This window comes from Helianthus annuus, chromosome 16 (genome assembly GCF_002127325.2).
Source record: "Helianthus annuus cultivar XRQ/B chromosome 16, HanXRQr2.0-SUNRISE, whole genome shotgun sequence".
Taxonomy (NCBI): domain Eukaryota; kingdom Viridiplantae; phylum Streptophyta; class Magnoliopsida; order Asterales; family Asteraceae; genus Helianthus; species Helianthus annuus.
Genome location: NC_035448.2, coordinates 5,114,902 through 5,129,104, shown reverse-complemented (window position 1 = coordinate 5,129,104; position 14,203 = coordinate 5,114,902). Strand labels below are relative to the sequence as shown.

The 14,203-nt window shown below is 37.0% G+C and overlaps 1 non-coding gene across 1 annotated transcript; it reads right to left on the bottom strand.

Moving 5' to 3' along the window:
• Positions 1–13,683: 13,683 nt before the first annotated feature.
• LOC118488616 lies at positions 13,684–13,790 on the bottom strand. The gene has a single exon (XR_004885160.1). It is a non-coding gene; the product is annotated as a small nucleolar RNA R71 (small nucleolar RNA).
• Positions 13,791–14,203: the final 413 nt, after the last annotated feature.

The following is a 14,203-nucleotide window of genomic DNA, read 5'->3' as shown; positions in this document are numbered from 1 at the left end:
CAACCCTACGTAATGTATGAGCTCCAGTTCTAATAAGGACATAAAAGAACCTCTAGAAGAACCCGAACGCTTTCTCAGGAAAAGACTAAAAGCCAAAAACCAAGAGAAAGTTTCGGGGAACCCACTCCCAATGGCGGACCAACGTACCCTCATGGATTATCTACGACCCACCGTAGGTAATCTTGTCACACCCCGAAATTTCCATATATTACCGGTGGGCCCGGTGGGGAGTATCGTGACGTAATTGATATCATCATAGTCAAACAACACAATTTAAATGCACAGCGGAAGCAAAAGATAATTTTTTACAACCGAATGAGAATATCAAAGTATTACAAACGGTATGCAAAGGGATCCACAGGCGGATCAAAATAAAAGAAAACTGTTCAACAGACTTTAGGCATCTAAAACTTGCAAGATTCCCTATTGACGCCCTGAGCTCCCAGCCAATTAATTACGTACAGTACCTGTCACTTAACCTTTTTGGAAAATACGTCAGTTTTCACTGGTAAATACAATTTAACTTACTCATTTTGAAAACGTTTAGAAAATTGATTTGAATGCACAAGGCACAAAATATTTTTATAACTTGGGACAATTTTATTAATAAAAATCTTGTATTTTATTTACATGTTTGTCCAACATTTAGGGCCGGTGATTATACATATACAAGCCGGTCATGATAAATAGACACACCACAAATATAATCTCACAAGAAGACACCCTTACGAGTGACTATATGTTTTACATAAGCAACAGGAGGTGTTTTGCCTACACCTTGTGCTTACGTTGCGGCCATTCACTTTTTAAATGAGCCAAGGATATCCAGGACACGGTCATTAACCCCCAATGTTATTTGTTATCAAGCAATACAGATCAAAACGGGATTATGCAATTTAATCATCTCCGATTAAAAGGTTTCTACATCCGACCAAGCGGTATTTTTATAATACCGTATCCCAAGCTCGTATAAGGGAAAATAAGTTAAACGTATTTACCTGAGCTAAATATAAATTCAATCCCAGCCGTATATCAAATCAGCAAGCACAAGTACTTCTACTGGGGCTCTTAATCTGGAACGAAGGTTTTAATAACCTATTAGATTCCTAACGGGTCTTATTTAAGCCTATGCTTAGACCGGTTAATTTTAAAGGAGGATACGGTTCAAAACGCATGATTAAGCGCAGAACGGATTAGAATATGATTTAGACCCGACAAGTTTGGAGACTTGTATAATATGGGTAAACTAAACACATTCTGGATTTTGAAGTGAAAATGATAAGGTTTGACCCGTTTTGGTTATTTTATGCAAACTAGTTACATAAACCGATCCGAACGCGAAACATGCGTAACGAGTAACCATAAGAGTCATGAACAAGTTTGCTAAGTTAATATGCCTTAAACATGTTGTGATATCAGAATGATACCTTCCATTATGCCCCAAATGGTTTTAGACCCAATTTATGCCTCATAAGGGCATTTTGGTCATTTTAAAGGGTGAAAAAGGGTTTAAATAATAACCTGAGTTACAGGTCTGATTAAATCCGTAAATATACTTAATTTACTAAGTTATAACAGTAGGGTATTAATCCTATGTGAAATTTATCGATCTTAATCATTCTAGACACCGTAGGGGCGTTTTGGTAATTTCACATATGCTTAAAAGGTCAAAACTGGAATTCTGATCTTAAGATATTCTCCTACTGTTTAAAATATAAAATTTTACTAAATACATCAGTAGGTTTCACCCTCATATGCTTAGATAGGTTCTAGCACATACTTATGCGTTAAAAACGCTTAAAAGGCGATTTGGAGCCATTTCCGGGTTTTATATAGAAAGCTGATATTTTTAAAATTCCAGAAGGCTCAAAATAATTTATTTAACATATTAGATTAGTAGAAAAAGGTTTGGGGTCAATCGGATTTATAAAACTCATTTTATAGCCCAAAAGGGCAAAACCGGCATTAGTCGAATTAAGCTTAGAACACTAAGTTATGCTCAGCCTAAAAATAAATAAAAATCTCCAAAAATCCCAAAATATTATATTACATCATTAGGTATAAAGTTTGGTATCGAAAATCGGGTTTAGATAGGCTATATGCTAATTACGCCGATTAATTCATAAAAACTTTCTAATTACGCTAATGAACATAACTCCTATTTTAGACCTCAAACTGATATCAAATTTTGGGTACAAGTTTATAAATCAGTAACTAAGGTTTCTACTCTTTTACATTTTCAAAAATCACATTTTAAGGGCATTTGGGCATAATGGTCAACTTTTAAGCATTTTACGGAAACATGTATGAACTAGGATTTCTATGGAACCAAGTTGTATAACCTTGGAGGGTTATACTAACTTATAATATGGTCCTAATGGAATCCTAAGGCATATCTAAATTAATCTAAATCGGGTCAGAACTGAAAGTCAAAGCAAAAGTCAACTTTTGCGACTTTCGGTTCCGAACCGAGCCTATACTTAGAATTGTCGGGTTAAACATGCTTAGACATGATCAACTAATATTTACCAAGTTATTAAAGTGAGAAAACTGATTTTATGGTTTTTATATTAATAGTTATGAATTTATTTAAAACTAACCCGTTTGACTTTCATTTGACCCGACAATTTAACTAAGTAAACGTGGTAATTAGGAGGTGCCCTTTTGAGGGTTAAACACCTACCTAATTACGGTCACGTAGCCATGTTCTTTGCGAACAATGGCTTAACCGTTTAAAAGTCAAAGCGTTTATCGAAAACGCTTGACTTTCGGTTAGAACGCTAAAAATTAAACTAAGCATGAAGGGATTACTTACAAGAGTCCAAAGGACTGAGGGAGGTTCTCAAAAAGGTTCAAGATCCTCTCCAATTCAGAGAATAAGCAGATTAGAAGGAAAGGTGCAAAAGAAGTGAAGTGGGGAATGGGTATTTATAGGTTTTTGAGGACCGTTAGGATCGTTCCTCGTAAACCGTGATTGAATCCGAACCCTACACATATTACCCATGGTTTTATAAACAATGGGCAGCCCCTAGTTTCCAAAAAAACCATTTACAATTGATAGAAACTGCTGGAACAGGCTGTTTACAGCTGTTTAGCAGCAAACAGCACTTTCATATATGGCAGAAATGGCCCCTGTGAGCTTTTATGGTCACTTTAGGCACGTTCAAGGCCCATTAACCTCATTTTAAGGCCCCACTATGATGTTTAAACATAGGGAACATGAAACGTGTTCAAAAACATGTCGGATGTCGGTTCCTTTGGCCGTACGGTCACGTAGTGCGTCAAATTACGACGAAACACGGACGAACGCTAAAAACGGTCCAAATTACGCGACGAGCGGAATTTTATCATGCCACACACTAAAATAAAATATTTTAGTGCTTACATAAATTTTTGGGTGTCCGGGGATATTCAGACTGCGAGATATGCGCAAAAGTGCAAACTTGTGCACTTTTTGACACTTTTAGTCCCTGCATGACATAAACCTATATCTAAGCTATATAAAGGATAAATAGGGTATGTTTAACTTATGGACATATTCCGGAAGGTCCGTTACCATACGATTCGACCTCCTTTTGCAGTTTGACGCAATTAGTCCCTTAATTGCGCAAAGTAGCGCGAAATGCCGTTTAATGATATCTAAGCCTTCCATGGCCCATAATAATCATTCCCAAGCATATATTTAAATATTAATACGCTCCCGTTTGCTTAAATGGTCACCGAATGGCGTAGATTCAAAAGTTGACGCTTTAGGCCCCTCTATTGCGCAAACTTGCGCATTTCATCACTTATTAGCATTGAAGCCTCATCTAATCCATATTAGGCATCCTTGAAAGTATTATTAAACATTACGATGCTTTGGGTTCTCTAAAAGGTCATTCAGAGGTATAATTAAACATATTGACACTTTTAGTCCCTTATACTTACAAAGTTGCGCGTAACGTCACTTAAAGGCACAAAAGCCTTGGACGGCCAACGATTGGCATTCTCGAGATCATAATCAAATATCATGAAGCTCTCGGTTTGTTAAAAGGTCACTCAGAGGTAAGAATTGACATGTTGACGCTTTTAACCCTTTATTGCGCAAACTTTCAATTAAATACACAAACGGCTACACTTGATCAACAAGTGGCTTATTTGTGAATATAAAACCATAAAAGGTTATTTAAAAACTTATTTTAGGTATGCTAACACTTCCAGTCCTTTCATAATCAAAGTTTTTGATTTTTCGAAAAATTAGTCCCTAAATCCCAAGGTTTGACTTTATTAGGGTTTATTACACGTGTCAATACATCATTGGACGTGATTTTACGAGGTGTTACATCCTCACCCCCTTAAAATAAATCTTGACCTCGAGATTTGCTAAAGTAATGGAAGTACCTTCTGCCTTATATTGGACTTAATTTTCATAGCATACTTGGGGCCTCTCCAAGCACCCAAGTTGACTTCTATAATTGGTACATGTATCCCTTTAGAGCATTCTTAACCTACCGATCCTTGATCGATACGGGTTCTTATTATATCATAAAGTTTCATTAATCTGCCTATCATTACGCGATAATGTGTTTCGACTTATTGGCGAAACCTATCTTTAAATTATCAGTGTGGTTCACATTGCGAACTCCACTAGGCTCCTTACATAGGTTTTAGCTTATAGGCTATTGACCTTTGTTGCATTCAATTTCCGAATGCTCCTATATATCCAGGACTTAACTTTTCTTGAGAAATTTAAAATTTTGCACACCCTTCTAAGGGTGATACCTTCGATTGAACCTTATTCCTTATTAAGGACTTAAGAAGGTTGCAACTTTTATCAATCCTAAATTTTCTGCCGATTACTGGCAACTTTAAGATAATTATGAATTTGAATGATCTTATTTGTTGTTTCCAATGCAACTTTCAGATCCTGATAATTGGACTTACTAATCTATTGTTCTAACAATAGATGTTTAACATTCCATCTATATAAGGTCTCCAAAGGAGCAACCTTGATACTTATATAACAACTATTATAGAAAAACTTATTTTAAGGTGAGATGGTTATTCCAACCACTTAAAACCAATCTTAAGGAATAGCTAATCCTCACAGCTAGTCGAACAAATTCGACGATCCTGGGTAGCTAACGACGATTCTTAATCGTTGCCTAAATAGGGTTGCGGTAATCAAATGTATAAGCAAATGAACCGTCTTTCTTACTTAACCGTATCAAATCCTCAGAATATCGAGTTAGGCTATATGAACCTCTATCTTAAAACTCACTTAATCAGGGTTCTGATTCTTCCAATGATGGTACCAGTCATCATGGAGATTTCGCAATAATGCAGCCCTAAGCGGGATGTTGATCTTAACTCTACTTGCCTCTTAAGGAGGTAAACAGGGTAATCTTAGGAGAATATAATCAAGATACAAGGAGGTTATAGAGATTTTCCATATCTCAGGCTCCAGTTCATCCATCAATGCTTGTGTCAAATAAGCGACACATTTAGGTTACAAGTCCACGAATTTCTTAATCGGGAACATTTACTTGGACAATTCCATTCTGGATATCTTCCTTGAATACCATTAGTTGACTTTTAGTATCATATGATTATTGGAATATCTTTGGGGTTCCATGCATTAAACCTCCATACTGATCAGGCATGGAAGCAATCTATGGAACATATTAAGATACACCAATCCTCATATGGAGCTTTTGTCATACCACTTGGTATTCGTAATCAATAGGGATTGAAGAGATATCAATTACATATGAATGCACTTTATCTGGAGAGAGGGTACGTTAGAATTTCATGACTGGGGATTTCTGATGGAACAGAAGAAATGGTTCCTATAATTTTGTCTGCAAGTTTTACCTTACACTTAGTATCTAAGGTTCCCGAGAGAGATTTTAAAAGTTTTCTACACTTAAGGTTTATGAAGGATTTGGAGCAAGTAGCATTTAGCTCTTGGATCTTTTTCACTGACTCCTTCACAGCTTTTCCAACAGCTGCGTCTATCATAGTTAGAATAATATCCTTGTCAATTTTGAGGTTCTCAATTGTAGCATCATTAGCATGCGTTGTATTATCAATGGCACGATTGACTGTTGTCTTATCCGCGTTTGTCATACTCAAGTTTTGGTTCTTATTACCAAACGAATCGATTTCCTAGTTGCAGTCCAACAGTTGCTATTCATCACCCTAATGGCCTTAGCATATACTAACCATGGCATCATTAAACCATGCAGGCCAATATAGCACTAACATTCTTAATGAACGTTATTTAAAAGAATATACATCAATATTACTTAGCCTAGGTCATAAAAGACCATCAATGGCATTTAAGGTTTGGACCTAGTCCATCACCCTTTTTGACAGAGGATCAAAATGTCACATCTGTCTTGAGCATACTGATGATTTTGGATATCTTGAAAGCTTGACATAGGGATGTTTGATAAGAGTGATTCCTAGTATAAAATATCTATCTAAGATTGTTGAAGCAGTCTCTAGAGTATCATCGGCCAATTCCACCTTGCGCTATATGCCTAAGGTCCTTCTAGGCAGATACAACCGCTTACAACATTTATTGTCCATAATAGACTTATCTATGTTGGTATCAAATAAATTTCTGTATAAACTCTTGATAAGGAAAGGTACCTGCTATATCGTCGTCATTCTGCACCAACTCCTGAGCATTCCTCTGGAAGAATCACGCGCTTGTTTCCTTGGCCCCTCCATGCTTCTTTATAAGTTTTGGGCAGTTGGTTTTGATGTGTCCTTCCTCGTTACAGTTGTAACATGTCGCGTTCTTCAACTCCTTGCAATCTAAAGTCTCGTGACCCTTGGTCTTGCAAATTCCACACAGTTTAGCACTTGGGTCAATTGTACATTTTCCAGAATGTTGCTTTCTGCAGTTACTGCATTTGGGTTTGTCATTAGATTGACTCGAATTTTTCCTAAACTCGGAATCCTTCTTGCTCTTAAAACTTCCCTTTTTCTTCCTGTCAGATTGCTGAGAGTTTTCCTCCTCTCTTTCCCCTTTTTCCCTCGCCAGAAGCCTTAATAGACTTATTTCTGATTGCATCTAAGGTGAGAGATAGGGATAAGTCCACCGCGGACCTGTATGTGGTAGGCCTAGATGCTTTAACATTCCCCTTTATCTCTGGTGCTAGGCCTCCAATAAAACGCGCTATGCGTTTAGGTTCAGGGGTGACTAAATATGGAACTAGGCGGGACATAGTGTTAAAACTTGTCACATATGCCTGACAATCCAAATTCTCCATGACCAGAGTCAAGAAGTCTGATTCTATCTTTTCTACCTCATGCTGAGGACAATAGTTTTCCTTGATCAATGCCTCAAATTGATCCCAAGATAAGTTATAAAGTAGGGTCTTTCCCGTGGCTTGGAGCAATGATCTCCACTATGCCAACGCTTCTCCTTTGAATGATTGTGAAACAAATTTCACAACATCCTGTTCTGCACAACCGCTGATGTCAACAACAGTGTCCATTTTATCGAGCCATGTCATGCAATCGATGGCTCCTTTCTCTCCTGTAAAGTCTCTGGGCTTGCAGGAGACAAAATATTTATAGGAGCAGCTCTTAACTGGTGCCTCTTGATGAAGCACAACCTGACCAGACGGGACACTCCTCTGATTTGATGAGTGATGAACATCGTCTTCCTCTGACTCATGTGATTTAGGAGGGGGCTTACTACGAGCCAAAGATAGAGTCTTAGAGTGTGCATCCCTTGATTCATTATTTTGTCTGTCGAGAGCTCGAGTAACAGCATCATCTATTAATGCCTGTAGTTCTGCACCAGTTATATTAATTCTGGTAGTATCATTGTTCTCCTTCGGGTGGCTGTTAACCCCGTCTGACCCAGCCATGTAGCTTGATTGCTATATAAATATTGACAATGATTTATTCGAAGGTTATTATGGGATTATCATTTTTGATGACTCATTAACCATGGTAATATGAACCATATGGGTTAATTTATTAATTATATTTAATTAGTATTTTCATTATAATTTATCCTAGTTATAAATCATTAAGGATATTAAAGTGGCACAAAAGGCCTAATCACAAGGATGGTTTTGAATTTATAAGCTATGATCGTATGGGATCGAGACATTTAGGGTTTGAACATAGTTAGTTACTTTTCTTGACAGAGAGTCGAAGACTACAACTGTTTTTTTTCTTTTGGGACAACAGATATAGCCCGTAGGCATTTCCCTTCTGAGGGATGTTTATGGTATGATTATCTTTTCAGATGCTATTAGTCGAGATCGTATGGATCCTACCGACTATGATGCTTGGACGCAATCCAACATCTTTAGACAGGGGGTAAAGACCACCACTGTCGTTGTCTTATCGGACAATAAGTTTAGCCCGTAGGCACTTCATCACTAATGGATGTTTATAATATGATCATCTTATAGGATGATATAAGCCATGATTTCTGGATCATTAGGCTAGATCAGGAAGTTTGAAGAATTCCAATATAGGAATGATTATTGTGATTTTCTCGAATCACTTTTGTCAGGAGTGCTAACACGTTCTCAGGTGTTAACAAGAATCTGAATCTCTTTTAAACAGGTTTTTCCATCTTAGCCAAGTCTTTAATGACATTCAAGCTAGGTTATGCCTTTTAAGATTTTCTTTAATATTTAACACAGAACAATCCTAAATTAAGATGTTAATAAGGATCTGAATCTGATTGAGGAACTACCATCTTGGCCCTGTCTTTACATGACACGTGGCTAGGTCTTGTCCTTTTTAGATTTTTGCCATTCTATTAAAATGGTAGATTTTATAAAAGGAATGTTATTTTTATTTATTTCATATTTCATGTTTTAGCATGAAAATTTAAAGTTAATCATTCCACTGTATAAAATTAGAGTACAGATCTGCCCTAAACGGGACTTGAAAAGAATGATGTTATCCTTGAAGGGACTGAAAGATAAATATGTCCTTATAAGGACTATTAAAGAAACGATCTTTAGCAAAAGGAGTTTTCTTCTTTATTTTATTTCTGAATGTTTTCTCCCTGGATGCACGATTCATTCTAGTCGCGGTACAAAGCTCAGCATTTCAAGGCTCCAGTTGTAGAGGATTTCCAATACGGCTTGTTTGCTTGGCGACATATTCAAAATATATATAAAATTGGAAGCAATAGATTTCCTAATAAAAATGAGGGTATTCCTATGTTAAGTCTAGACTCAGAAGGTCAAGGAATGTGCTACTGTGTAACTGAGATTAAACACAAATGGCTAGTGTTTAATTCACTCAGTGTTGGCTCTGATACCAACCTGTCACACCCCGAAATTTCCATATATTACCGGTGGGCCCGATGGGGAGTATCGTGACGTAATTGATATCATCATAGTCAAACAACACAATTTAAATGCACAGCGGAAGCAAAAGATAATTTTTTACAACCGAATGAGAATAACAAAGTATTACAAACGGTATGCAAAGGGATCCACAGGCGGATCAAAATAAAAGAAAACTGTTCAACAGACTTTAGGCATCTAAAACTTGCAAGATTCCCTATTGACGCCCTGAGCTCCCAGCCAATTACGTACAGTACCTGTCACTTAACCTTTTTGGAAAATACGTCAGTTTTCACTGGTAAATACAATTTACCTGACTCATTTTGAAAACGTTTAGAAAATTGATTTGAATGCACAAGGCACAAAATATTTTTATAACTTGGTACAATTTTATTAATAAAAATCTTGTATCTGATTTACATGTTTGTCCAACATTTAGGGCCGGTGATTATACATATACAAGCCGGTCAAAATTAATAGACACACCACAAATATAATCTCACAAGAAGACACCCTTACGAGTGAGTATATGTTTTACATAAGCAACAAGAGGTGTTTTGCCTACACCTTGTGCTTACGTTGCGGCCATTCACTTTTTAAATGAGCCAAGGATATCCAGGACACGGTCATTAACCCCCAATGTTATTTGTTATCAAGCAATACAGATCAAAACGGGATTATGCAATTTAATCATCTCCGACTAAAAGGTTTCTACACCCGACCAAGCGGTATTTTTATAATACAGTATCCCAAGCCCGTATAAGGGAAAATAAGTTAAACGTATTTACCTGAGCTAAATATAAATTCAATCCAGCCGTATATCAAATCAGCAAGCACAAGTACTTCTACTGGGGCTCTTAATCTGGAACGAAGGTTTTAATAACCTATTAAATTCCTAACGGGTCTTATTTAAGCCTATGCTTAGACCGGTTAGTTTTAAAGGAGGATACGGGTCTTATTTAACCTATTTGACCCGTTTTGGTTATTTTATGCAAACTAGTTATATAAACCGATTCGAACGCGAAACATGCGTAACGAGTAACCATAAGAGTCATGAACAAGTTTCCTAAGTTAATATGCCTTAAACATGTTGTGATATCATAATGATACCTTCCATTATGCCCCAAATGGTTTTAGACCCAATTTATGCCTCACAAGGGCATTTTGGTCATTTTAAAGGGTGAAAAAGGGTTTAAATAATAACCTGAGTTACAGGTCTGATTAAATCAGTAAATATACTTAATTTACTAAGTTATAACAGTAGGGTATTAATCCTATGTGAAATTTATCGATCTTAATCATTCTAGACACCGCAGGGGCGTTTTGGTAATTTCACATATGCTTAAAAGGTCAAAACTGGAATTCTGATCTTAAGATATTCTCCTACTGTTTAAAATATAAAATTTTACTAAATACATCAGTAGGTTTCAACCTCATATGCTTAGATAGGTTCTAGCACATACTTATGCGTTAAAAACGCTTAAAAAGGCGATTTGGAGCAATTTCCGGGTTTTATATAGAAAGCTGATATTTTTAAAATTCCAGAAGGCTCAAAATAATTTATTTAACATATTAGATCAGTAGAAAAAGGTTTGGGGTCAATCGGATTTATAAAACTCATTTTATAGCCCAAAAGGGCAAAACCGACATTAGCCGAATTAAGCTTAGAACACTAAGTTATGCTCAGCCTAAAAATAAATAAAAATCTCCAAAAATCCCAAAATATTATATTACATCAGTAGGTATAAAGTTTGGTATCAAAAATCGGGTTTAGATAGGCTATATGCTAATTACACCGAATAATTCATAAAAACTTTCTAATTACGCTAATGAGCATAACTCCTATTTTAGACCTCAAACTGATATCAAATTTTGGGTACAAGTTTATAAATCAGTAACTAAGGTTTCTACACTTTTACATTTCCAAAAATCATATTTTAAGGGCATTTGGGCATAATGGTCAACTTTTAAGCATTTTACGGAAACATGTATGAACTAGGATTTCTATGGAACCAAGTTGTATAACCTTGGAGGGTTATACTAACTTATAATATGGTCCTAATGGAATCCTAAGGCATATCTAAATTAATCTCAATCGGGTCAGAACTGAAAGTCAAAGCAAAAGTCAACTTTTGCGACTTTCGGTTCCGAACCGAGCCTATACTTAGAATTGTCGGGTTGAACTTGCTTAGACATGATCAACTAACATTTACCAAGTTATTAAAGTGAGAACACTGATTTTTTGGTTTTTTATTAATAGTTATGAATTTATTTAAAACTAACCCGTTTGACTTTCATTTGACCCGACAATTTAACTAAGTAAACGTGGTAATTAGGAGGTGCCCTTTTGAGGGTTAAACACCTACCTAATTACGGTAACGTAGCCATGTTCGTTGCGAACAATGGCTTAACCGTTTAAAAGTCAAAGCGTTTATCGAAAACGCTTGACTTTCGGTTAAAACGCTAAAAATTAAACTAAGCATGAAGGGATTACTTACAAGAGTCCAAAGGACTGAGGGAGGTTCTCAAAAAGGTTCAAGATCCTCTCCAATTCAGAGAATAAGCAGATTAGAAGGAAAGGTGCAAAAGAAGTGAAGTGGGGAATGGGTATTTATAGGTTTTTGAGGACCGTTAGGATCGTTCCTCGTAAACCGTGATTGAATCTGAACCCTACACATATTACCCATGGTTTTATAAACAATGGGCAGCCCCTAGTTTCCAAAAAAACCATTTACAATTGATAGAAACTGCTGGAACAGGCTGTTTACAGCTGTTTAGCAGCAAACAGCACTTTCATATATGGCAGAAATGGCCCCTGTGAGCCTTTATGGTCACTTTAGGCACGTTCAAGGCCCGTTAACCTCATTTTAAGGCCCCACTATGATGTTTAAACATAGGGAACATGAAACATGTTCAAAAGCATGTCGGATGTCGGTTCCTTTGGCCGTACGATCACGTAGTGCGTCGAATTACGACGAAACACGGACGAACGCTAAAAACGGTCCAAATTACGCGACGAGTGGAATTTTATCATGCCACACACTAAAATAAAATATTTTAGTGCTTACATAAATTTTTGGGTGTCCGGGGATATTCAGAATGCGGGATATGCGCAAAAGTGCAAACTTGTGCACTTTTTGACACTTTTAGTCCCTGCATGACATAAAAGTTTATTTTTGCGTACAAAACACCTCTAAACCTATATCTAAGCTATATAAAGGATAAATAGGGTATGTTTAACTTATGGACATATTCCGGAAGGTCCGTTACCATACGATTCGACCTCCTTTTGCAGTTTGACGCAATTAGTCCCTTAATTGCGCAAAGTAGCGCGAAATGCCGTTTAATGATATCTAAGCCTTCCATGGCCCATAATAATCATTCCCAAGCATATATTTAAATATTACTACGCTCCCGTTTGCTTAAATGGTCACCGAATGGCGTAGATTCAAAAGTTGACGCTTTAGGCCCCTCTATTGCGCAAACTTGCGCATTTTATCACTTATTAGCATTGAAGCCTCATCTAATCCATATTAGGCATCCTTGAAAGTATTATTAAACATTACGATGCTTCGGGTTCTCTAAAAGGTCATTCAGAGGTATAATTAAACATATTGACACCTTTAGTCCCTTATACTTACAAAGTTGCGCGTAACGTCACTTAAAGGCACAAAAGGCTTGGACGGCCAACGATTGGCATTCTCGAGAGCATAATCAAATATCATGAAGCTCTCGGTTTGTTAAAAGGTCACTAAGAGGTAATAATTAACATGTTGACGCTTTTAACCCTTTATTGCGCAACTTTCAATTAAATACACAAACGGCTACCCTTGATCAACAAGTGGCTTACTTGTGAATATAAAACCATAAAAGGTTATTTAAAAACTTATTTTAGGTATGCTAACACTTCCAGTCCTTTCATAATCAAAGTTTTTGATTTTTCGAAAAATTAGTCCCTAAAACCCAAGGTTTGACTTTATTATGGTTCATTACACGTGTCAATACATCATTGGACGTGATTTTACGAGGTGTTACAAATCTCGGCGCCGCTATCAATGCACCGATTGTTGAAGCCAATAACTTCGAACTTCGGCCGCATTTGATACAGATGCTTCAGAACTCCGCAACCTTCCATGGGCTTGCGGATGAGGATCCCCATCTACATATTACTAATTTCTTAGAAATATGTGATACCTTTCGGATCAATGGAGCATCAAATGACGCCATCCGCCTCCGAATGTTTCCTTTTTCACTAAAAGACCGAGCAAAAGCTTGGCTTAACGCCCTCCCAGCTGGATCGGTAAACACCTGGGATGAACTAGCCCAAAAATTTCTTTATAAGTATTTCTCTCCCGCTAAAACAGCTAAATTAATGACTGAAATTAATACATATTCACAAGAGGACGGGGAATCCTTATATGAAACTTGGGAAAGGTTGAAGGAGATATTGCGAAAGTGTCCACATCACAGCCTTGCGATATGGCAACAAGTATCCACTTTCTATAATGGATTGTTGCCACACACAAGGCAAACACTTGACTCTAGCTCCGGGGGACTTTTAGGTAATCGTCGCCCGCATGAAATATATAATCAAATTGAGGAAATTGCTTAAAACAATTTTCAGTGGCACACTCCCCGAGGCAATAAATCCATTGCCCCGGGCGCCCATAAGGTTGATGAAAGCACTTCTTTACAAGCTCAAATCGAGGCCCTTTCTTCAAAAATAAAAAAATTGGAAATGACAAAAACGGTCTCGGTTATGGCTTGTGAAGGGTGTGGTGGGCCACATGAAAATTGGAGTTGTATGAAAGAAACAGACGATCAACAAGAATCGGTAAACTACATTGATAATAGACCTAGGCCGCCGGGTCCTCCAACGGGCACCT